Source organism: Ambystoma mexicanum, chromosome 9, assembly GCF_040938575.1.
Source record: "Ambystoma mexicanum isolate Mex_15411 chromosome 9, UKY_AmexF1_1, whole genome shotgun sequence".
NCBI classification, from domain to species: Eukaryota; Metazoa; Chordata; class Amphibia; order Caudata; family Ambystomatidae; genus Ambystoma; species Ambystoma mexicanum.
Window position 1 is genome coordinate 1043429655 of NC_090931.1, and position 26726 is coordinate 1043456380.

General features: G+C 55.7%; 1 protein-coding gene across 4 annotated transcripts in view; it reads left to right on the forward strand.

The window, feature by feature from the left end:
* Positions 1 to 26726, forward strand: part of KCNH7 (potassium voltage-gated channel subfamily H member 7) — a 2172707-nt gene that overhangs the window by 1362678 nt on the left and 783303 nt on the right. The window lies entirely within an intron of this gene.

A 26726-nucleotide genomic window follows, 5' to 3' on the forward strand; every position in this document is an offset into this window, starting at 1 on the left:
CATGTTGCCGCTGAGCTATCCTCCCGGATAGTTATCATCTGCCCCCGAATGCAGTTAAGTCTGATTGGGGCACGTGAGAAATGATCAAAATCAAAATCAAATTTGAATTCCCAGACTCCCCGAGTCTGAAAGCTAGATTCACCTCTGCCACATAAATCCCTACATGCACATGGAAAACCAATCACTTAAAATAGCCTATACCTTGAATTTCAAGAACAATCACATGCGTTATCACTTGAATCTCAATCCATGTGACTGCTTAAGGCCTACTGAATTCGCATGCATACAGAAAGTTCCATGGCGCAATTGCCTCGCTGTCAGACATCTCTGTTGCATGGATGGTTTACACCCACGAGGCTTCAGTGTCCCCACCTAGCATCTCCCCGTGACCCATAGCCCTAGTCTGCCCAGGTGTTCTGTTTTAACATCTCTCTGAACTAGGATCATATTCTGACACATAAAACCAGCAGCATGGTAATTGCAATGTGCAATTTAAGATGTTAAAACTGCATATGCATTTATATTAAGCTGTAGACACAATCTTTTGCTACTTTCTGTCCTTGCTCTTTACATTACTTGGGATCCCTGCATATTATAATGAAATGAATGTGGGCTATGGAGCGAAAGGTCAAAGGCTCTATCTGAAGGACGTTAAAGTAATTGAGTTGAGTTATTCCGAATTACGAATGACATTTGCTCTAAGATATTATCGCTCTTACAATAAGGAACAACAATGACCTTAGAAACGTGAAGAGTTCCAAGTGAATATGTCTGCTCTTGCAAATGCTAGAAGGGAACTCGATTCAACAAAGCTTATCAGTAGAAGTGAGAGATAATGCAAGGGGAACATGACAATCAGGGGCTTTTGATCAAATTAATAGGTTTGAAAACAAATAAGATCGTAATAGGTTGCTCACAAATATTCGGTATCTTCAGGCAATAGGACATCAAGGTTTATGATCTGTTGTTTACTTTCTTTTAAAGGGTGGCTATTGCCCCCCTAATTTAACTATTTGCCCTAGATTGATTGGTACACAGGCAGATCCGTTATTACTTCACCAGATTAATTTATTAACTCATTTATTTACCAGACTGCACAGCCATAAAGTATTGCCTAGCTAGATTGTTCACTGCACAGACAGACTCGTTTTGGATACTTCAGTTTAAATGTTGCATGCCATGCTTATTTATCGCACAGGTATTTTGTTAGCATAGCAATACTTACTTGATGCGCAGCCAGATTACCTGCTGTGCCACCTCATGACATGCATACCAGGTCATTGGCTGCACACGTTAACTCTTTGGTTTCTGGCTGCATCTCGATCCCATTGCCATGTTGCATAGCTAGTATTTAGTGGCATAGCCAGATGCATTGCTCTCCAACTGTACTTTGCTCCTTGGTTGCCTGCAGTAATTGTTTCAAGCAAAATCAAAAGGTGGTGGCGGGAAGGTACTAAATCAATAGCAACCACTGGCACAGCTCTGGGAAACCCTCCAGACCATCGTTTTCAGCCTGCCGAGCCATTTCAGAAGGGAAAAGACCATATTTGTTTTTATTTTTTTTTATTGTATATAGCCTGTAAGAGGATTCAATTCAACACTACAGCTAAGTCAACGCCTAGTCTATAATACTGAATGAAAACCCTTATTGATATAACTTTATGTCCAGTTCATGCGTTCTGGATGACTACCCCTATATAACACCCCTCTCTTGGAATCCTCCTGACCCCACTGAGCCAAAAAGTAGTTCTGTCTTGCAAGTTAAAAGGTTTATTTGAGAAGTAAAGCAATATATATCTATCACACTTTTTAATAATTAATAATTGAATATCACACTTAATCTGATATGATAAAGATTAACAACGGAGAATTCTCAGAAATGCAATTCAAACGTAATTCCGTTCACCCAGCAACTTAGACTACAGACGTTGAAAACACAGGTCCAAATGCTTTTAAATGTGCTGGCAATGAAGAAAAAAAATATGCTAAAATGCTTTTAATTCCCTCTAGAGGTTCAGGTGAGTGGTATCTAGTTAATATTAGCTCAGGCTCACTCTAGCAGTGATCTAGGGTGTAACTAGCAGGTTAAACGAATTTCTGGCAAATGGAAGGCAAGCAGCAGCAGATTTTTACACGTGAAGAAATTTGCAAATCGCGGTAAATTCGCGAATGCGTTTTTCACGATTTCGGCAAAACTATAGGGGGTAGGCATGCGGTTCTAGGTTCCTAGGAACGCCACGATTCTAAGCTTTCTGAGGAAAGTTACTACAAGTCTCTAGCACAAACGGTCACGGAGATATGAGCGATTAAATAAAGGTCATTTTTCAGATTTGAAATTTTAAAGTTCAAAAAGACAAGTGTAGCTTGCAACTAGAAAATGACAGGTGACAGTTTTACAAATGACAGGTGACAGTTAGGAGGCAGTTCTACTTAGATTAAAATAGAATTGAATTATATTATTTTAACTAAGAGATTGGTTCTGCACAGTTCTACTATGTACTCACACTATATTTAGAAATATGCCTCGCCACGGATCTGGTCAGGTTTTGGACTGGACTCCGGTTCAGCTCTCTCTGGTTTTGCTAACAGCGGTCTAGGTCAGCTCTGCTCTCTCTCTGGTTCTGGAAATTTGATAGATTTGAAGTCTCTATGTCTGCTCTCTGAAGGTTGAGGGAGGTAAAGTATGGATTTTTCGGCAGAGCTTCCAGCTGCAAATGGATTTGAAGGTCCCTATCTGTCCTGTCTCTCTGCTTTTATGTGTTTTTAAAATGGGTGTGTGTGAGCAGCATCACTAGCCAGCCCCTCTCCACTTATCATTGGCCAAGCTTTCATTTCTCCCCTGATTGGGGGAGCTAAGTTGTGTCAGAGTGATGTCATTTTACAGCCTGCAGAAAGTCCACTCCTCCTGTCAACTTGCACACAAATCTAGATTTGAACCAAATACATATTTCATAGCTACACAGTGGTTTGAAATTACATGCACCCATCACATATCACAGGAGGTATCCCCTGTTCCAACTCTGCTCTTCCTGAGAGCTTGCATTCAGAAATGGCAATATTTTGCACTTTTTAACTGGTTTGCAATACCGGACATTACCCCAAATTTACACACATGTGCGCAAGGAGTATGGACATTAGTTGATGAAGTGTCAGATTTTTCACATGCACACATTTTGAGTAATATCCTCTTTTCCGCTAAAACCCCCCTGAACATGCCACCGGTTCTAAAAACCTCTTAAAATGTGGGCAGAAAAATCACAAGAATTATGGTGTCGTTTATAAAATTTTCACATGTCCGCTCTATGAGTTATTCATCTTTTTAGAGTTATGTTCTGGCCCCAAAGGGGTGTGGTTTTCCACCAGCACAAGGTTGAATTTCTGGTTTTTCCAGTTCTGCCAAGCCAGCTTGCTCTCACAGGCAGTGCCCCTCCCCTTTGCTTCAGGAGGAAGCTACTTTTACGACATCTGCAATAAACCATCTGCCTGGGTCAGGACAGGGCTTTGTTCAGAGCTCCTGTATTCTGTGGGGGCTCCCCTTAATTCAATTATCAGAGAGATGGCATATCCTTAGTGTGGCCAGCAAAAGGCAGATAGGCCTGGGAACACAGCTGTGACTCAAGTTTCACTCCTGATGGGGGTAGTTGCCAGGCAAAATTGGAATCTCTTTAAGCCAGTTTTTAGCTACATGTCATTTCTGTTCCCCAGTTTAAGTCAAGACATTTTTTTACATATGCAGCTAGGATGCTGATTCTAAGTTTAAAACTATGACATTTAAACAATTGCAACCTATGTGACACTCAAAGTAGGTCACTCATTTCTTTTAAACATTTAGATTTGTAGTGTCTTTCAGTCCAAATTTACTTAAACTGCTGAAATCCACAGCTCAGCCAGTCTTGTTATAAACCTTCAAGTCACTTCAGAATATAACTTTACATTGGATCCACCTCTTAAAATGTCTTTCTTTGGCATGTTTTGGGTTCATTTATTCAGTTTTCTACAAAATCTGGTGGTTTTAAAACGCCGGCTTTTGGATAGTGGTGAGTACTGGTACTGCACCCCTTTTTGGGATTTAAGAAAATGAATTCCCAACAGTTATGGGTTTGCTTTTGGCAATCAGCATTGCCATTCCCAATGGTTTCAGACTACTGTGTGGGTAGTCCAATGGTGGTTTTAGGCAGTGTCCTTCTGTGCCCATAACATCAGCAAAAATGAGTGGCAGCCTATTCTTCATGCATTTCCCTGTGCATTTTCTGGGAAGCTCTGGCCATCATGATGTTTTCCATGTCAGTACTGCACAGTTTTGAGGTAGGGCTCGGATGCATGGGTAAATACATCCCACAAGCCCCTCTTTTGCGATGGCCATTCTATTTCACGAATGGGACTCGCAAGACCTGGGATGTTTCCTCATCTTCTTCCAATAGATGGCCAGTTCAGCATCTCTTCCTCCATCCGGTCGGATCGATCGGTTCTCCTCGCCGGTCCTGATGGGAAGATTGGGCGGTACCCGGGCCCGTTGCATCTCTGCTCCCGGTCTCCGGATCGTCCTCCTTGGCCCGTCTCAAGGTTTTCTTTCTCCTAGGACGACAAAGGAAGAGAGGCAATACCTATTCATAGACATTTTTCCACCACTGTTGAGATAGTGGGGCAGCATATGCATTTCATCATAACGAAACATTACATTCTTATTTTGAAAAAAAAACAGTATAACTAAGAGACAGTTTCATGCAAATCACAATATTTTAGAGACATACAGGGTAATTCATAGAATTTCGCAGAAAAGTGTCGCAAGCGGCTGGCGCAGAGTGTCCGCGTGCGATTGTCTGCGCCAGGCACGTGCGCTAAAACCGATTTTCGCGCACAGCGTATTCATGGATTTTAGGCTCCCAAACCAGCCGTGGCGCAGAGTATCGCAGCGACCCTGCAGATGCGCCAGTAACGCCCCCAAGAACGCCCTCGCGCAAGGAAAAGCCATCAAAATCGCTAAATCATCGCAAAGGGCTGCGCTAACCCTGGACCAGTTTACAGGGCTGCCAAACAAGGAACGCAAAGCGGGTATCGTGCATATCAGGGGTACGCGTGAAGTTATACACGCGATTAGCCAGGGTGCCAGGGTACGTGTATTTCAGGGGTGCGCGGGAAGTTCAACACGCGATAGTCCAGGGAACGTGTATTACAGGGGTACGCGGGAAGTTCAACACGCGATTGTCCAGGGAACGTGTATTACAGGGGTACGCGGGAAGTTCAACACGCGATTTTCCAGGGAACGTGTATTACAGGGGTACGCGGGAAGTCTTACATGCGATTAGCCAGGGCACGTGTAATACAGGGGTACGCGGGAATTATCACACGCGATTTGGCAGGGTACGTGAATTACAGGGTTGCGTGGGAATTATCACACGCCATTTTGCTGGGTATGTGTATTACAGGGGTGCGTGGGAATTATCACACGCGATTAGGCTGGGTGGGTCCTCACAGGTGTTCCCTGTACACCCTCCACGGCCCCTGCAGGCAGCCCACAAAACAGGGGACTACCCTGCACACCTGCTCATGTCCCCCTGCACCCCCACCCCCCAGCCACCAGGGGCACCCACCACCAGGCCCCCACCCATGTCTCCTACCACCCCCACCCCCCAGCAGTGCAGGGGCAGCCTCCACCAGGCCCCCACTCATGTCTCCCACCACCCCCACCCCCCAGCCTCCAGGGGCAGCCTCCACCAGGCCCACACTCATGTCCCCTATCCCCCAGCAGTGCAGGGGCAGCCTCCACCAGGCCCCCACTCATGTCTCCCAGCGTGCTACGTGTATTTCAGGGGTGCGCGGGAAGTTCCACTCGCGAATAGCCTGGGCGCGTGTATTTCAGGGGTGCGCGGGAAGTTCCACACGCGAATAGCCTGGGCGCGTGTATTTCAGGGGTGCGCGGGAAGTTCCACACGCGAATAGCCTGGGCGCGTGTATTTCAGGGTTGCGCGGGAAGTTCCACACGCGAATAGCCTGGGCGCGTGTATTTCAGGGGTGCGCGGGAAGTTCCACACGCGAATAGCCTGGGCGCATGCATTTCAGGGGTGCGCGGGAAGTTTTACACGCGATTTCAGCAGGGTACGTGTATTTCAGGGGTGCGCGGGAAGTTACACACGCGATTAGGCTGGGTGGGTCCTCACAGGTGTTCCCTGTACACCCTCCACGGCCCCTGCAGGCAGCCCACAAAACAGGGGACTACCCTGCACACCTGCTCATGTCTCCCACCACCCCCACCCCCCAGCAGTGTAGGGGCAGCCCCCACCAGGCCCCCACTCATGTCCCCTATCACCCGCACCCCCCCAGTCACCAGGGGCACCCTCCACCAGGCCCCCACTCATGTCTCCCACCACCCCCACCCCCCAGCAGTGCAGGGGCAGCCCCCACCAGGCCCCCACTCATGTCCCCTATCACCCCCACCCCCCCAGTCACCAGGGGCACCCTCCACCAGGCCCCCACTCATGTCTCCCACCACCCCCACCCCCCTGTCACCAGGGGCACCCTCCACCAGGCCCCCACCCATGTCTCCCACCACCCCCACCCCCCCAGTCACCAGGGGCACCCTCCACCAGGCCCCCACTCATGTCTCCCACCACCCCCACCCCCCAGCAGTGCAGGGGCACCCTCCACCAGGCCCCCACTCATGTCCCCTATCACCCCCACCCCCCCAGTCACCAGGGGCACCCTCCACCAGGCCCCCACTCATGTCTCCCACCACCCCCACCCCCCAGCAGTGCAGGGGCACCCTCCACCAGGCCCCCACCCATGTCTCCCACCACCCCCACCCCCCCAGTCACCAGGGGCACCCTCCACCAGGCCCCCACTCATGTCTCCCACCACCCCCACCCCCCAGTCACCAGGGGCACCCTCCACCAGGCCCCCACCCATGTCTCCCACCACCCCCACCCCCCCAGTCACCAGGGCCACCCTCCACCAGGCCCCCACTCATGTCTCCCACCACCCCCACCCCCCAGCAGTGCAGGGGCAGCCTCCACCAGGCACCCACTCATGTCCCCTATCACCCCCACCCCCCCGCCACCAGGGGCACCCTCCACCAGGCCCCCACTCATGTCTCCCACCACCCCCACCCCCCCAGTCACCAGGGGCACCCTCCACCAGGCCCCCACCCATGTCTCCCACCACCCCCACCCCCCCCAGTCACCAGGGGCACCCTCCACCAGGCCCCCACTCATGTCTCCCACCACCCCCACCCCCCAGTCACCAGGGGCACCCTCCACCAGGCCCCCACCCATGTCTCCCACCACCCCCACCCCCCCAGTCACCAGGGCCACCCTCCACCAGGCCCCCACTCATGTCTCCCACCACCCCCACCCCCCAGCAGTGCAGGGGCAGCCTCCACCAGGCACCCACTCATGTCCCCTATCACCCCCACCCCCTCGCCACCAGGGGCACCCTCCACCAGGCCCCCACTCATGTCTCCCACCACCCCCACCCCCCAGCAGTGCAGGGGCAGCAGGCAGTCAGGCAGCAGCAGGTGGGAGCGTGCTCGGGCTCTGGGGGGCAGTAGTTCGGCCTTCCGGGCAGGAGCGTGGTATTCCGTGTGCGTACGCGTGGCCAGCTTGTTACGGAGTGATTTGGCACGTGAAAATCCTGCACGTCAGCGTGAAAACTGAGGAAAGGCCCTCAGCGCGTAAGCGCGTCTGTGACGTGACCCGCACAGGTGTTTCCCACACAGCACGTGATGACAGAGCACACGTGGAAAGACTGCACGTCAGAGTGTAATCGCGTGTGATTGGTGGAAATGGCCCTACACGCAGAAGTGACAAAGCATGTAATTGGTGGAAATGGCCCTAGCGCGTACACGCCGCGTAAGTGACGCTGGACGTGTGGGCCTGTATAAAAGGTACGTGTAGAACACGTTTTCCTTGTACGTGCTTTTCGTGGAGAGCGAGTGGGTGAATTCTGTACTTCTTGTCGTTTCACACGCGATTTACTTCACGGCGTTTCAAGTTCGTATTCCCTGTTACCTCTGACAGCTTTTTCTCTTTTTTCTCTTTTACTGGTTTACCTGGGCCTGTTCCCTCAAACAGTGTTCCCTTCTACTGTTGTCCTGTCTCCTCAGACAGCGTACAAATCTTCTTTTGGCGGGGGTGTTGCCAACCAAACGTGCTCCTTTTACACGCTCGTTTACCAGGCAGACGGTGAGTCACGCACGTATCTAACATCTGTGCTTGCCCCGTGTGTAGCCTACCCCTTCAGAGGTCATTCTAGGCTGCGTGTGACACGCATACGTTCATTCTTGTGTTACTGGGTGCCACAGCGTAGTGCAGGTTTTTCTTTCTGCACACGTGGTCTAGGAGGGGTTGCGTGCACGTCATCTCCCTTTTTTGGGCCTCCTGTGCGTTGCGTGATCGTCATCTTTCCCCAGGGGTTACAATCAGCCTTGCTAGAGCACTAGGGTACAATTACCATCTGGTACCCAACCCCTTTGACCCCCAATTGCCCAGGACAATAGTCTACATCCACTCCCATACGCACATTAACATCAGTGCCATGGCTGGGAGGCGAGGATTCCGTAAGGGTGTCAAAGGTGGAAGAGCCACAAGTGGTGGCGGTGGTGGATCCGGTAGGGGACGTGGTCGTAACTTGCAGGGTGAGCCTGTCCCCCCATGTGTGGAGGACCAGTCACGGGCACCCATAATCCCCCCCCTCCCCCCTCCCGTTGAGGCTGATGTGGCTGACACCATCCATGCTCAGCCCTTGTTGGACCAGCCCATTGTGGCACCAGACCTGGCTGACTCCATGGCTGACTTCCAGGTCAGCAGGGCTACGACACGTGCCCTGGTGCACGTTGATGCCATCATGCCACGTGGATCTGGGGCAGCAAGGTCATCTGCTGCACCAAGGAGGCAGGGCGGAGAGGCTGCAGGGGCAGCTGCGGCTCCATCCACCCCAGCCCTCACACACCCAGCCAGGACAGTGTTGGTCCTAGTCCATGCTGCTGACATTCCCCCTGACACCATCACACTAGAGCCAATGCCTGCACCAACTCCCATGCTGAGTGTGCAATCCCACACTCCTGATACAGAGTCCACCAGGGCTCCTGCCCCTAGTGTCCAGAGCGGCGCAGGACACTCAGGATCACCACCACCTTCCAAGCGGAAGAGGAAGAGTGCTCGTCCGGCACAGGCTGATGCCCAGACACGGCTACACAGTCCGGCCCGTCCAGGAAGCCCAGCTTCACGGATGACGAACTGAATGCACTTGTCGAGTATGTGTCCGGACATGACAACGAGATGGTCATTGTTGCAGGATCCAAGACCACACCTGCACAACGCCAGGCACACTGGCAGACCGTTGCGGACATCGTAAGTGCCCTTGGAATCGTGAGGCGCACAGCCAATGATTGCTATAAGCGCTGGAATGACCTAAAGCGCAGGGCAAAGAGTAAGCTGGCCTCAAGTCATGCCGCAACTCTAGTAACTGGAGGTGGGTCTCCAGTAGTAGACATGGAACTCACTCCATATGAGTCAGTCGCTGGGACCTACGTCACGGAGGAACAGATCCAAGGCGTGGGAGATCTGGCTGATTACGAGGCATTGTCCGGTGAGTGCACATGCATGTGTGTGTCATCCATGTGCATGGTGTGTGTGTGAGGGCTTCTGTTTGTGTGCCAGGTGAGAGTGTGTGCGCCTGAGTCGTATGGGTCAGCCATGTGCTTCATGCAATACTTCCTGCGCAGCTGCATTTGGCCATAGCAGTATCCCTTCTGCCAACAGTAGACATCTAGCCCAACTGCACGCCAGTTGCCCTTGAAGTGTCACCTTGCCACAACATTGTTGCTTATTTTTCACTGTTCATTCAGTCAGATTGTTTGCATTCCCCCACTTTTACTAGCCATGTCGCTGTCCACTAGTCACATGTCTGACATGGCAATGGTGAAGTGGAGTGACTTTGTTACCTGGATATCATTTGTACACACATGTCCCTGTGCAATTGGACCATTTCAGACTGGCAGCTCCAGGTGAAAAATCTGACCTGTTAGAATTAGAAAAGCAATTACATGCGGGAACTGGACTGAATGAATAGGTGCTGCCCTCCTCTCCATCTTCACTCAATAGCAATGGTACATGCCATCTGTGTGATGGCATGTGTGTTTCACCTGGCAATCACAGGCCAATGTGTGATGCCACTGCCAGGCAGCATGCAGAAAATGTGTTCATTTTCCATCTTGGTGTCATCAGTGTGTGCCATTTGCCTGCACTTCATACGCAGTGAGGGTGCATGCATGGGAGGGTTTTAGTCATGTGGGACATGTGTCAATCAAGTACTGGTTCTCTTGCTTCTCAGCCCTCATTGTGTGCCATGGTGCTAATGCCTGTTTCCATTTCTTTGTTTTCATGTCTTTGCAGGGGAAGACGCACCTGATACTGCTGGGGTTGTGGAGATGGTGCAGACCCAGGAGGGGTCCGAGGGCCGACCAACCACCAGTGAGGGACGTGGTGTGGTGGTGGGGGAGAACCCACAAGTGCTGCAGGTCGTGCTCTCAAGGGGTGTCTCTGGCTGCACCTCCCCCGAGCTGTACTCAGGTGTTGATTCGGATGAGACCTACGTGCCGTCGCAGGTGAGTGTTCCAGGGAGGGATTCTGTTCTGTCTCACCCACCTGCACCAGGGTCAGAACCCTCCATGGGGATGTCAGTGTTGGCAGCTACGCCTTCGGTGGTTACGGATGCAGGGTCACACTCCGCGACATCTGATCCTGTTCCTGGGCCAGCAGATCAGAGGGGGAATGCAGTCCTGCAGCCTCAGGCAGTGCCGGCACAGCAAGGCGCAGTTCGCCTTGCCCCAGACAGGTGTGGTGCCCGCCGACGTGGTGGCCGTACGCCACCCGGCAATACTGCATGGGAGCAATCCATTTACGGTATGGCAACCCAACAGGCTGCATCATCCGAGATGATGGCTCAGGCCATGGATAGGGTGGCCACTTCCATTGTCCCCCCAGAAAGGCTGATGGAGCGACTAGAGCAGGCAACCGACTCCATCTGCCAGTCACACAGGGAGGACATGTTGGGGTCCAACAGGGACAGGCGGGCGGCACTGGCGACTCTGCAGGAGGCCATCTCCATTGAGTCCCAGGGCCACAGGGAAGCCCTGAGGCAGGAGCTCCTTCACCTCAGGACGACTCTTGTTGAGCTTGAGGCTTCAACACACCAAAGGACAGAACAGCAGCTGGAGCGTCTCACCCGTACGCTCTCAGCTGAGATGCAGGCAACGAGGGCGGAGGTCCGGGCATCCCCTGAGTTGTTGCATGGGGACCTCCGCACACTCATCCTCCAGAACCAGACCTACCACACCCGCATGCTTGCAGCCATGGAGGAGCAGACTAGGGCCTTGCGTGGGCTGCCTCCCATAGTGCAACCACCTCCGGATGCAGCTGCACAGGGTGATAATAGCGACAGCAGTGATACTCCCACAACAGGGTAGCCGTGTGGGCCATGAGCCCATGGAGGTGTTTTATTTTCCCAGGATCCACGCAGGTGGGTTCTGGTGTGCATCCTGTCCTCGGACCTCCTGGGTGGCCTCCCCAACCCCCCCGGGCCCATCAATGGCCATTTTTGATTGTTTCTTATTTTTATTTTTATTGTTATTTCTTTTATTCCCTATTTTTTTGGGACGATTTGTTGGCTTCGGTGGTTCCTGTGGGCATACGCTGCATTGTGGCTGGGCACATGCAGGCTTGTAATGTATTTGGTTCAGATGCTTGGGTTTGAGTCACACACACCCCTCCTGCTTCCCGTTTCCATGGGCTTGCAAAGGGTGTGCCCAAGTGACAGTGAATTACACAGTGACGTTGGACTCCCGTGAGCTGTGTGGGCAGTCTGTAGTCAATACTGTGTATACATTCCTAGTGCATATTGCTGTTGTGTTGTACACTGCATGTTGCATTGATGTGTAACTCATCTTCTGTGTCTACCTCCCAATTTGCAGGTCCCTTCCTCATGTCTACACAAGGACCTCTAGTCTGGAGATGGGGTCCATGTTGGCAGCAGTGCACCTACAACTCTACATGGCGCCAACACTGCACAGTTGGTAGTGGTGGGAGTGCAGGCATTTCCAGGTGGTGAGACTACTAATATGTAACATTTGTGATGTCATGTTAATGGTACTACGTGCTCAAGTATGTTGTTGGTCCGGCATTGCTGTGAGCATTTCAGGTGTTGCAGGTTTCTAATAGGGACACTGTACATAGTGAGACTAGTGTCATGTTGCGGGGATTACTTTGTTTACCTGCAATTAGCATGACATGGCACGGTGTGTCGTGTGGCGGTGCTGGGGTTGGGTTGGCTGACATGGCACTGTCCTCTTGTTGCATTTTGCAAGTGGGTATTCATTTTAGCTGCTTGAATGTGTAACTTCACAAAACTGCATTGGTGGTGTCTGTGTGGGTAGGGATGCACACATTGTGACACTTCCAGGTGAACAATCTCAGGCTGATATGGTATTCACGGTTCATTCTCCAGACATTCAGGATCAGTGTCAGGTTGAGTCATCATTGATTGTCAGATGGAATGTGCTAGGGCAGTGTGCACTCCACAGGGGTGTGATTTCTATGTGAAGTAATTAGCCACTAGCTGTGTACGGGCTGCCTCCCCCGTGCCCTTTCCCCTCCCATGCGCAGCGGCTGTGCATGTGGTTGGGGATGTGGGGCCACCACCATGTCCACGGCCAGGCCCCGGCGTGTTGCAACGTTGTGCAGGACACATGCTGCCACTATGATCCTGCACACTACTGGGGGAGCGTATAACAGCTGCCCGCCAGAACGGTCAAGGGAGCGAAAGCGTGACTTTAGCACTCCGAATGTGCGCTCCACTATGCCCCGGGTCGTAATGTGGGCTGTGTTATATCTTACCTCGGGTGGCGTGGTGGGGTTCCGAATTGGCGTCATCATGTGGGGGCTGAGAGGGTAGGCACTGTCCCCTGTGGAGGTGGTGATTGGTATCATTGGTGGGGTTGTGACCTTGCTCAGTATCCGACATGCATGCATGTGCAGTGGCATACATACTCACCAAGCAGCCATGTATCGCCATGCCGCCCAGCTTCTAGGTCCCGGCTTAGGGTGGACATTCGGTAAATGAAGCTGTCGTGGGTGGAGCCGGGATAGTTGGCATATACTGAGGTGATGATTCCCTTGGCATTACATGCTACCTGCACGTTGATGGAATGCCAGTGCTTGCGGTTCCTATAGATGTACTCAGATGCCCTGGGGGGACGTAGAGCCACATGGGTGCAGTCGATTGCACCTAGCACTTTGGGGAATCGTGCCACACCGTAAAAATCCAGGGCGGCAGCATGCCTTTTTGCAGGTGTTCTGGGCAGGTATATGTGCCTGCGGAATGATGGGCGTGCAGTCATGATGTTCAAGACCTGGTGTAGGCAGCGTGACTGGGTGGCCTGTGACACCCCACCCACTATGGCACTTGTCCGCTGAAATGATCCAGTGGCTAAGAAGTGCAGTACATTGAGGCCCTTCTCCAGGGGGCTGAGTGCTTGGGAGCACAGGGTGGGTGATGTGAGGTCATCCTCCCACTCACTCACCAGGTCCAGTATAATGTGTGGTGGAAACCTGTACCTCCCATACACCTGGTCATCAGGCATCCCGAAAAGGCTGGTTCTGGGTGTGAATATTCTGGCCCTGACTATCCTCCTCCTCCTCCTTTGGTAGCCCACTGCCACTGCTGCTAGGAACGGTATGTTCATCCTGGCGTCTGAGCTTGTTATTGTTAAAGTGCGCAAATTTATGCTTTGCGCGTGTTGTAGGCGAGCGTGTGACCCGCGCACCCCTGGAATCCAGTTCCCAGTCCAATAGCGTGTGGAAATTCACACGCACCACAGGATACAGCGTGTGACCCGCGCACCCCTGGAATCCAGTTCCCAGTCCAATAGCGTGTGGAAATTCACACGCACCACAGGATACAGCGTGTGACCCGCGCACCCCTGGAATCCAGTTCCCAGTCCAATAGCGTGTGGAAATTCACACGCACCACGGGATACAGGTTCGCTGACGTACTTGCGTGTGTAAGTGCCCGCGCACCCATTAAATACACGTACATAGGCCAATCGCGTGTACGCGCACTTTTGTCCAATTACACGCGATGACACTCTGACGTGCAGTATTTCCACGTGTGCCCCGTCATCACGTGCTGAGTGGGGAACACCCGTGCGGGTCACGTCACAGACGCGCTTACGCGCTGAGGGACTCTGGTCCAATAGAATCGCGTATGCGTGCTGACGCGCTTACGCGCTAAGGGCCTTTCCTCGGATTTCACGCTGACGTGCAGGATTTTCACGTGCCAAATCACTCCGTATCAAGCTGGCCACGCGAAAACACACGGAAGACCACGCTCCTGCCCAGAAGGCCGAGTTACTGCCCCCCAGTGCCCCGAGCAGCCTCCCACGTGCCATCTGCTGCTGCCTGCCTGCCTGCCTGCCTGCCTGCTGCCACCGTTCCCTGCCATTTGGTGCCTGCACATCAGCCATCTGCAGGGGTCCAGTTGCTGTGTCCACCCCTGCTGGAACTGAAGACTCCCGACTGGGATTACATCGCTCCACAGCCCAGCCCCAGGACCCAGTTGCCCACCCACACCTGCCTCTGGGGTTGCCATGTCGGGCACTTCCACATCTGGCACCAGTGGCAACCCCAGGCCAGAGGGGCAGAGGGGCACCAGCTTCACTGCCACCGAAGTTGGTGTCCTGGTGGAGCATGTCCTGGGGCAGTATGATGCCCTCTTTGGATCGTCCCACGCCAGCAAGGAAGGATGGCAGAGGATCTGGGCCGACTGTGTGGTTGCCATCAACGCGGAGGGGGTGGCAACCCGCGACGTCCTGAAGATCAAGAAGCGCTGGGAGGACTTGAGGTCCAGGACCCTTGTGAAGGCCCGGCGCCTCGTGGAGGGGGGCCGGGGCCACATGAGTTCCATCCAGATGAGGGTCCTGGAACGCGTACGCCCAGCGCTCCACGCCCAGATCCTTGAGAGGGAGGCCCGTCTGGAGTTGAGCGGTAAGTGTCCAAGCATTACTGTGTGAGACAGGGCATGTTGCGGTGTGCTGGTTCTATGATACTTGCCTGTATGTGTGCCATAGGCCATGTATGCATGTATGTGTGCAGGGACATCATGGTAATGCATGTGCGACCAGTGATGTGTGACCCACATGGTTGTTGCATGTGTTCAAATGCCGCATGGGGAGCCCTATGCAGATTTTGAACATGAGAGCATGCCAGTCTCTGTACCTGGACATGGGTGGGGGTGAGGGATGGGTGCTGATGCCAGGTACATATATGGTAGCCATGTCTGTGTGCCTGACCTGCGTGTCTGTGACTTGTGCATGCCATGGATGCATGACACATGTGTGTGACAATGCACAGATTCAGTGAAGCAGCCAAATTACCCTTGTATCCGCTGTGTTTGGTGTGTTTGGGGCCAGATGGATGTGACTGAGGTGAAGTGTGTGCATGTGATAGGCATGAGCCATGATGCATGTGAGTTACATATCATTGAATGTTTCAAGAGTCCATTGGACATGCATGGAAATGTCCATGGCATGCACCATGCCTGTTACTGTGTGTGTTTTGCCTGGACTGACCCATGTGTTGTGAAGGGACATGATGGAAGTGTACTTTGACAGTGGTGCTCATCTGCTATTGCTTCCTGTCTAGGGGACCATTGTACAGTGCCCTGATGCTTGTGTTCTTTGTCTCCCTCTACGCAGCGGCTAGTGAAGAAGAGGGCGGAGACGGCGCTGTGGAGCAAGGCGGCGGGGATGCCCCCACGGCTGCAGCGGAAGGGGTGGGTGAGCCCCCACAGGGGCCTGCTACGGTGGGAGACGGTGAGGAGCCATCCAGGTTGGTGGTTTGCACAGAGGAGGAGGAGGCTGCCACTGGGGCACACATGGGGCCTGGTGGGGGCATCCCTGCTGGTGCAAGTGGTGCAGTCCAGGGCCAGGGGCAGGAGGCAGCACAGGTCACCGTGGAGGGGCCTGTGCATGTCGCTGTCCCTGACCCTGTGAGTGCACCACCATGCACCAGCAGGGATGCCCCGTCCCAGGCCCGTCCGCAGGTAGAGGGGATGTCCATGTCACCTGACTCCCCTCCACCTGCGGACGTGGGAACCCCTGGCCGTGCGGAGAAGGTCCTGATTGGGGTCGCGATGCGCACGGCTGTGATTAGTGATGCCGTGCGTGCTTCCCGGGAGGAGCACGCACGTCATCACGAAGTGCACCGTGCCGACGTGGCCCAATTGGGATCGGCCATGTTCGGGGGTTTCCTGCATGTGTTGGCCAATGTGGCGGCCCTCTCCTCCTCTGTGCAGGCTATCCACCAGTCGTTCTCCTTGCCGTCTTCCAGCCCAGATGCCACCAGGGCCCCCTGTGGACCTGCCCCGACCAATGCAGCCAGCTCGGTGGGGATCCCATCCCTGCCACAGTTGGGAGTCGGAGGTCCAGCAGGGGTGGACAACACAGCAACTGGACCCCAGCAGATGGAAGATGTGACAGCATCATCAGGCAGGGCACGTGCATGACGGCGTCGGTGGTTTCCATCAGCCTGGATGCCGTCGTGCTGGCAGAGGCAGTGGCGTCGGAGGCAGCAGCGGGCTCGACGTGGGAGGCATCATGGCTCGGGGCCATCAAGATCAGAGGGGCAGGCATCGGCCGGAGGGCAGGGCAACCCTGGGATGGTGGTGTCTTCCGTGTGGGAGCAGTTGGTCCAGCGGATAGGTGCGGAGCGGCAGCGGGCGGAAGAGGAGCGGCTCGCCATGGTCAGGGCGGAGTTCTCCATGCGTCGGGCGTTGAGGCGGGCTGAGTGCCTCGAGGAAGCTCGCAGGGAGTTTGAGCTGAACATGGGGTTATCCCTGCGAGACCTCGGGGCCAGGACACAGTCCCGCCTCCAGGACATCGACATGGAGTTCGATGATGCCCTGGCCAGCAACATCAACAAGTGAGCCGCAGGACTTGCCCGCTGCCTTTGTATATAGTTATATAGTTAGTTAGTGTTAGGTTTCCTTTATTTGTTTTTATTATTTTGGACCGCTCGGACAATGGCCACTTTTTTGTATATATTTTTTTCATTAGGTAGTAGTAGGTTTCCTTTATGGTGTTGGGCTCATGGACCATGGTACATTCCTGTATTTAGTTTGTTTTTTGAAGGAACATTTTCTTTTTTTCATTATTGTGTTCACCATGTGGAAATGGTTTTTCATTCTTTTGCTTCTACTTGATATTGCTTTGGTCAACATTTGTTTTTGTATTCCTTTTTCGTTTTTTGATTTTTACTTTGGTTCTCCAACATGGACCATTTATTTTGTTATCCACATAGTTGTATGTTTGATTTGTTTACTTATTTTTAATCTTTAATACATTTTTTATTTTTACTTCCACTTGTGTTATTTTGTCTTTGGTTTCATACATGTCATGATATGGGTTTTGACATTCACTTGCAGCCATTGTGTATGTGTGTGTGACGGACATGTGTTCATTTACATACTTGCCATTGGGGTTGTGTCATGTAATTGCATTCACTATGTGGGTGGATGCAATCCTTGCCTGGGTGTTTGTGCTGGGTATGCTGCCCATTACTGCCATGATTGTGTATCGTCAGGACCTGGGGGCAGGGGGACATGAGTGGGGGCCTGGTGGAGGCTGCCCCTGGTGACTGGGGGGGTGGGGGTGATAGGGGACATGAGTGGGGGCCTGGTGGAGGGTGCCCCTGGTGACTGGGGGGGTGGGGGTGGTGGGAGACATGAGTGGGGGCCTGGTGGAGGGTGCCCCTGGTGACTGGGGGGGTGGGGGTGATAGGGGACATGAGTGGGTGCCTGGTGGAGGCTGCCCCTGGTGACTGGGGGGTGGGGGTGGTGGGAGACATGAGTGGGGGCCTGGTGGAGGGTGCCCCTGGTGGCGGGGGGGTGGCGGTGATAGGGGACATGAGTGGGTGCCTGGTGGAGGCTGCCCCTGCACTGCTGGGGGGTGGGGGTGGTGGGAGACATGAGTGGGGGCCTGGTGGAGGGTGCCCCTGGTGGCGGGGGGGTGGGGGTGATAGGGGACATGAGTGGGGGCCTGGTGGAGGCTGCCCCTGCACTGCTGGGGGGTGGGGGTGGTGGGAGACATGAGTGGGGGCCTGGTGGAGGGTGCCCCTGGTGACTGGGGGGGTGGGGGTGGTGGGAGACATGAGTGGGGGCCTGGTGGAGGGTGCCCCTGGTGACTGGGGGGGTGGGGGTGATAGGGGACATGAGTGGGGGCCTGGTGGAGGGTGCCCCTGCACTTCTGGGGGGTGGGGGTGGTGGGAGACATGAGTGGGGGCCTGGTGGAGGGTGCCCCTGGTGGTGGGGGGGTGGCGGTGATAGGGGACATGAGTGGGGGCCTGGTGGAGGCTGCCCCTGCACTGCTGGGGGGTGGGGGTGGTGGGAGACATGAGTGGGGGCCTGGTGGAGGGTGCCCCTGGTGACTGTGGGGGTGGGGGTGGTGGTAGACATGAGTGGGGGCCTGGTGGAGGGTGCCCCTGGTGACTGGGGGGGTGGGGGTGATAGGGGACATGAGTGGGGGCCTGGTGGAGGGTGCCCCTGCACTGCTGGGGGGTGGGGGTGGTGGGAGACATGAGTGGGGTCCTGGTGGGGGGTGCCCCTGGTGGCGGGGGGGTGGGGGTGATAGGGGACATGAGTGGGGGCCTGGTGGAGGCTGCCCCTGCACTGCTGGGGGGTGGGGGTGGTGGGAGACATGAGTGGGGGCCTGGTGGAGGGTGCCCCTGGTGACTGGGGGGGTGGGGGTGGTGGGAGACATGAGTGGGGGCCTGGTGGAGGGTGCCCCTGGTGACTGGGGGGGTGGGGTGATAGGGGACATGAGTGGGGGCCTGGTGGAGGGTGCCCATGCACTGCTGGGGGGTGGGGGTGGTGGGAGACATGAGTGGGGGCCTGGTGGGGGGTGCCCCTGGTGGCGGGGGGGTGGGGGTGATAGGGGACATGAGTGGGGGCCTGGTGGAGGCTGCCCCTGCACTGCTGGGGGGTGGGGGTGGTGGGAGACATGAGTGGGGGCCTGGTGGAGGGTGCCCCTGGTGACTGGGGGGGTGGGGGTGGTGGGAGACATGAGTGGGGGCCTGGTGGAGGGTGCCCCTGGTGACTGGGGGGGTGGGGGTGATAGGGGACATGAGTGGGTGCCTGGTGGAGGCTGCCCCTGGTGACTGGGGGGTGGGGGTGGTGGGAGACATGAGTGGGGGCCTGGTGGAGGGTGCCCCTGGTGGCGGGGGGGTGGCGGTGATAGGGGACATGAGTGGGTGCCTGGTGGAGGCTGCCCCTGCACTGCTGGGGGGTGGGGGTGGTGGGAGACATGAGTGGGGGCCTGGTGGGGGGTGCCCCTGGTGGCGGGGGGGTGGGGGTGATAGGGGACATGAGTGGGGGCCTGGTGGAGGCTGCCCCTGCACTGCTGGGGGGTGGGGGTGGTGGGAGACATGAGTGGGGGCCTGGTGGAGGGTCCCCCTGGTGACTGGGGGGGTGGGGGTGGTGGGAGACATGAGTGGGGGCCTGGTGGAGGGTGCCCCTGGTGACTGGGGGGGTGGGGTGATAGGGGACATGAGTGGGGGCCTGGTGGAGGGTGCCCGAGCACTGCTGGGGGGTGGGGGTGGTGGGAGACATGAGTGGGGGCCTGGTGGGGGGTGCCCCTGGTGGCGGGGGGGTGGGGGTGATAGGGGACATGAGTGGGGGCCTGGTGGAGGCTGCCCCTGCACTGCTGGGGGGTGGGGGTGGTGGGAGACATGAGTGGGGGCCTGGTGGAGGGTGCCCCTGGTGACTGGGGGGGTGGGGGTGGTGGGAGACATGAGTGGGGGCCTGGTGGAGGGTGCCCCTGGTGACTGGGGGGGTGGGGGTGATAGGGGACATGAGTGGGTGCCTGGTGGAGGCTGCCCCTGGTGACTGGGGGGTGGGGGTGGTGGGAGACATGAGTGGGGGCCTGGTGGAGGGTGCCCCTGGTGGCGGGGGGGGTGGCGGTGATAGGGGACATGAGTGGGTGCCTGGTGGAGGCTGCCCCTGCACTGCTGGGGGGTGGGGGTGGTGGGAGACATGAGTGGGGGCCTGGTGGAGGGTGCCCCTGGTGGCGGGGGGTGGGGGTGATAGGGGACATGAGTGGGGGCCTGGTGGAGGCTGCCCCTGCACTGCTGGGGGGTGGGGGTGGTGGGAGACATGAGTGGGGGCCTGGTGGAGGGTGCCCCTGGTGACTGGGGGGGTTGGGGTGGTGGGAGACATGAGTGGGGGCCTGGTGGAGGGTGCCCCTGGTGACTGGGGGGGTGGGGGTGGTGGGGGACATGAGTGGGGGCCTGGTGGAGGGTGCCCCTGGTGACTGGGGGGGTGGGGGTGATAGGGGACATGAGTGGGGGCCTGGTGGAGGGTGCCCCTGCACTGCTGGGGGGTGGGGGTGGTGGGAGACATGAGTGGGGGCCTGGTGGAGGGTGCCCCTGGTGGCGGGGGGGTGGCGGTGATAGGGGACATGAGTGGGGGCCTGGTGGAGGCTGCCCCTGCACTGCTGGGGGGTGGGGGTGGTGGGAGACATGAGTGGGGGCCTGGTGGAGGGTGCCCCTGGTGACTGGGGGGGGTGGGGGCGGTGGGAGACATGAGTGGGGGCCTGGTGGAGGGTGCCCCTGGTGACTGGGGGGGTGGGGGTGATAGGGGACATGAGTGGGGGCCTGGTGGAGGCTGCCCCTGCACTGCTGGGGGGTGGGGGTGGTGGGAGACATGAGTGGGGGCCTGGTGGAGGGTGCCCCTGGTGACTGGGGGGGTGGGGGTGGTGGGAGACATGAGTGGGGGCCTGGTGGAGGGTGCCCCTGGTGACTGGGGGGGTGGGGGTGATAGGGGACATGAGTGGGGGCCTGGTGGAGGGTGCCCCTGCACTGCTGGGGGGTGGGGGTGGTGGGAGACATGAGTGGGGGCCTGGTGGAGGGTGCCCCTGGTGACTGGGGGGGGTGGGGGTGGTGGGAGACATGAATGGGGGCCTGGTGGAGGGTGCCGCTGGTGGCGGGGGGTGGGGGTGATAGGGGACATGAGTGGGTGCCTGGTGGAGGCTGCCCCTGCACTGCTGGGGGGTGGGGGTGGTGGGAGACATGGGTGGGGGCCTGGTGGAGGCTGCCCCTGCACTGCTGGGGGGTGGGGTGGTGGGAGACATGAGTGGGGGCCTGGTGGAGGCTGCCCCTGGTGACTGGGGGGGTGGGGGTGGTGGGAGACATGAGTGGGGGCCTGGTGGAGGGTGCCCCTGGTGGCGGGGGTGTGGGGGTGATAGGGGACATGAGTGGGTGCCTGGTGGAGGCTGCCCCTGCACTGCTGGGGGGTGGGGGTGGTGGGAGACATGGGTGGGGGCCTGGTGGAGGCTGCCCCTGCACTGCTGGGGGGTGGGGGTGGTGGGAGACATGAGTGGGGGCCTGGTGGAGGCTGCACCTGCACTGCTGGGGGGTGGGAGTGGTGGGAGACATGAGTGGGGGCCTGGTGGAGGGTGCCCCTGGTGACTGGGGGGGTGGGGGTGGTGGGAGACATGAGTGGGGGCCTGGTGGAGGGTGCCCCTGGTGACTGGGGGGGTGGGGGTGGTGGGAGACATGAGTGGGGGCCTGGTGGAGGGTGCCCCTGGTGACTGGGGGGGTGGGGGTGATAGGGGACATGAGTGGGGGCCTGGTGGAGGGTGCCCCTGCACTGCTGGGGTGTGGGGGTGGTGGGAGACATGAGTGGGGGCCTGGTGGAGGGTGCCCCTGGTGGCGGGGGGGTGGGGGTGATAGGGGACATGAGTGGGTGCCTGGTGGAGGCTGCCCCTGCACTGCTGGGGGGTGGGGGTGGTGGGAGACATGGGTGGGGGCCTGGTGGAGGCTGCCCCTGCACTGCTAGGGGGTGGGGTTGGTGGGAGACATGAGTGGGGGCCTGGTGGAGGCTGCCCCTGCACTGCTGGGGAGTGGGGGTGGTGGGAGACATGAAAGGGGGCCTGGTGGAGGGTGCCCCTGGATGGTGGGGGGTGGGGGTGGTGGGAGACATGAGCAGGTGTGCAGGGTATTCCCCTGTTTTGTGGGCTGCCTGCAGGGGCCGTGGAGGGTGTACAGGGAACACCTGTGAGGACCCACCCAGCCTAATCGCGTGTGTAACTTCCCAGGCACCCCTGTAATACACGTACCAAGCCAAATCGCGTGTGATAATTCCCGCGCACCCCTGAAATACACGCGCCCAGGCTATTCGCGTGTGGAAATTCCCGCGCACCCCTGAAATACACGTACCCTGCTGTAATCGCGTGTGGGACTTCCCGCGCACCCCTGAAATACACGCGCACAGGCTATTCGCGTGTGGAAATTCCCGCGCACCCCTGAAATACACGCGCCCAGGCTATTCGCGTGTGGAACTTCCCGCGCACCCCTGAAATACACGCGCCCAGGCTATTCGCGTGTGGAACTTCCCGCGCACCCCTGAAATACACGCGCCCAGGCTATTCGCGTGTGGAACTTCCCGCGCACCCCTGAAATACACGCGCCCAGGCTATTCGCGTGTGGAACTTCCCGCGCACCCCTGAAATACACGCGCCCAGGCTATTCGCGTGTGGAACTTCCCGCACACCCCTGAAATACACGTACCCTGATGGAATCGCGTGTGGAACTTCCCGCGCACCCCTGAAATACACCTACCCTGATGGAATCGCGTGTGGAACTTCCCGTGCACCCCTGAAATACACGCGCCCAGTATATTCGCGTGTGGAACTTCCCGCGCACTCCTGAAATACACGTACCCTGGCTAATCGCGTGAAAAACTTCACGCGAACCCCTGAAATACACGTAGCCCGCTCCCCCAGGCCCGATCGCGTGAGAAACTTCACGCGAACCCCTGTAATACACGTAGCCCGCTCCCCCAGGCCCGATCGCGTGAGAAACTTCACGCGAACCCCTGTAATACACGTAGCCCGCTCCCCCAGGCCCGATCGCGTGAGAAACTTCACGCGAACCCCTGTAATACACGTAGCCCGCTCCCCCAGGCCCGATCGCGTGTAAAACTTCACGCGAACCCCTGTAATACACGTAGCCCGCTCCCCCAGGCCCGATCGCGTGAAAAACTTCACGCGAACCCCTGTAATACACGTAGCCCGCTCCCCCAGGCCCGATCGCGTGAAAAACTTCATGCGAACCCCTGAAATACACGTAGCCCGCTCCCCCAGGCCCGATCGCGTGAAGTTGTACCCTGCTGAAATCGCGTCTGAGACTTCCCGCGCACCCCGGTATACACGCACACGTATTTTTTGTCAGCGGGTGTCCGTGTTTGTGGGTACCCCTTTGCACGTCATTTGTCCTGGAGGGCCACAGTATAGGACGTTCATCATGGCAGTATATAGGTGCTATTTGTTGGCGCACCTTTTGGCGCACATTTCTTACAGCCGCAGAGACGCTACCCCCTGCTTTCTTGTGGCGGTCGTGTTTGTGCCTGTGCGCTGGTTTGAGCGTGCGCTTTTTTGCCCTATTCTATTCCATGAATACGTGTTGTAGGCGAGCGTGTGGGCGTTCCGCGCACTTGTGCCCTGTACTTCCCCCGTGACGCCCACGTTTTTGCAAGTTGTTCCCCATTCCGAGTGTTACGCCCGTGTTCCGCCTACTTTTGTTGCGTGCGCCGCGCTATGTGCGAATTTCGCTGTGGTCTGTGCGATTTTCGCTGTGACCTGGCGCACGCTGTTAGATGGCCTGTGCGCCAACGTGCGCGGCGCACTTTTTTATCGCACATCCGCTGGTTTTCTCGCGCATGGCCTTCCATGAATCTACGTGCGCTGCTTTTCGTGCGATTTTCGCACTTGCATTGCGATTTTCGCTATTCCACTGCGATTCGCACGTTTTTGCCCACTTGCGCCGCGCTAATTATTCCATGAATCTGCCTGTAGATGTGGTATGTTTTATGGTTGGAACTGAATTAGTCTGAGACAGTACCCGCTAGGATTCCAGAGGATTCCTCCAGTTGTTGCAGAGTGTGCCTGGGATGGCAACATTTCAACTGGTTTATGTGGACCCACTTGTCTTCCCCCGCTGCCAAAGGACCTTTGGGGATGTGGATTTTGTAGGCCACAGGGGAGATCTTGTCGATGATCTCAAAGGGTCCCTTCCATGTAGGCAAAAATTTGGGCTGCTTGGCCTGGTTCCTTTGGAAGTTGTATAGATAGACCCGGTCTCCCACCTGATATTCCTTCCTGGAAGTTTTCAGGTCATAATGGGTCTTCATGCTATCAGCCGATCTTTCTAGATTCCGCTGAGCATAAGCAAAAGCATGTTGAAGGTGTTTACTTAAATTCTCCACATACTCATGAGTAGTGGAGGCATTTATCAGTGTCTGCTCTTGGGTCCTGTAGAGCAAATGCTGAGGAAGCACCATCTTGCGCCCAGTCATCAACTCAAATGGTGACATTTTGGTTGCAGATGAAGGGATAGATCTGATGGCCATTAGGACCAGAGGTAATCGGATATCCCAACTTGGCCCAGAATCTGCCACAAACTTTTTTAAGATGCTCACAATTGTCCGGTTATATCTCTCTACTGCCCCAGAAGAAGCTGGCCTGTAAGCAATATGCAACTTCCTTTTGACCCCCAGTATCTCCCACATTTTTGTCATTACTTCACTGGTGAAGTGGCTACCTCTGTCTGACTCAATCCTTTGAGGTAGACCAAAACGGGAAAAGATATGGTTAATCATCAGGGCAGCTGCGGTTTCTGCCTTGCAATTTGGGGCTGGGAGACATTCCACCCACTTGGTAAACAAGCATGTCACAGTCAACATGTACTTATTCCCCCTAGCAGAGCGAATCACGGGGCCTACAAAGTTGATTTGTAAATCTGACCATGGCAGTGTCATCCCCCTCTTTTGGAGAGGCGCACGGTGCGTGAGGGATGATGGCTGCAATTGTGCACACACAAGACACCCCTTCAAGTATTGGTCGAGGTCCTGCCCCATGTGTGGCCAGTATGCAACCTCTCTTAAGATTTCCAATGTTGTGTGAAACCCCCTATGACCGGCGGTGGCCGCATCATGGGCGTGACTTAACATCAGGCTTCGGAATGAGGTAGGAACCACCCACTGATCGTGGCCAGCTTTGGATTTCCTTACCAGCAAACCGTCTTGGATTCGGAACATTTTTGGACATTTCATCAACACTCTTAGGTCCTCTTTCCCAATGTAATCGGTATCCGTCAGGGGAAAGTTCTCAGGATCCTCAAGGTGTTGGTAAAATTTACCAATTATTGGATCCCCCTTCTGAGCGGTAATCAAATCAGCATCAGGGGTCTCCTTACTCCATTGTGCAATTCGAAGGTCGTTGTGAGCATTTGTCTGGGACCTAGTGATAGCAGTGACCTGGATTTCCCCCAACAGGGACTCAATCTCAATTAGATCCCCTTGGATGGCCCCGGTTTTGGCCAGCTGATCAGCTAAGTCATTTCCAGTTTTGTCTGGTCCCTCTACTTTGGAATGACCCTTGATCTTTTTCCAATAGATGGTCATCTCATTCGAGGTGACCAGATCATCAATGTTTTGGATCAACTTCCCATGTTTCAAGGGTTTGTTGTTAGCACATAACATGCCTCTGGTTTTCCAATTAACCAGGTGCTCCACGAACCCGTTCCGTACATAATCCGAATCTGTGATTATGACCAGTTCGTGGAGTTGATGCTGGACAGCAGTGAGGATGGCCTGATGCACAGCCATCAATTCTGCCACCTGACTACTTCGGGGACCAATTTTGTATCCAGCGGAGGGTTCTGGGGACTCATTCACCCATGCATTCCCTACGCCAGCCACCAGTTCTTTCTCCCCGTTGTTGTCAACATGGTAAGAGCATCCATCCACATACACAGTGGGCATTCCCTCACACTTGTCTTCTTCAAAGACTTTGTGTGGGGAATTAAGGTATGCCTCCGTGTTGTCCTTTATTTTTAGACTTTCTTCCTCGAGACAGTTTTCTCTGGCACAATCATGCAAGTCAGCCAGACCTTGCGCGAGGGGACTCTACTTGTTTTGGCCATATCTGACCTCCACAGGAAAGCCTTGCATTGACAGAATCCAGGAAGTAATTCGGGAATTACTCACATTTCCGGTCCGGATTCTATCACTTTGGAGATATTGCAGAGGCTGGTGTGGAGTTTCCACTATGATGTGTTCCCCCTGGATAAACGGGCGGTAATTCTTCAATGCCCACACCGTTGCCAGGAGTGCCTTCTCACAATCGTTGAATTTTTCCTCCACAGAGGATAAAGTTTTGCTCGCATAGGAGATTACTTTATTGACCCTGTCATGCTTTTGGTATAATACTGCCGTCAGGCACGTATTAGAGAACCCCGTCTCCAGGAAGAACTCCTTGTTTCTGACAGGGTAAGCTAGGCAAGGCGCTTGTGAGAGGCTTCTTTTGAGTTGTCTTACTGCCTCGGATTGTTCTGGACCCCATTCCCACTTGACCCCCCCCTTCAGGAGATGAATCAGGGGTCTGGTGATCTCTGCGTAGCCCTCAATGAACTTTCTGCTGTAATTAGTCAGTCCAAGGAGGCTCCTTAGTTCCCGCAGAGTTGTGGGGTCTTTCAATTTTTGAAGTGCTTCCACTTTCTTTTCCTGGGGACAGAGACCCTGAGGAGTAATCTCATGCCCCAAGAAATTAACACGGGTTCTACACCACTGTGCTTTCTGAAAGGAAAGTTTTGCTCCGGCGGCCCTCAACTGTGTCAGAACATAAC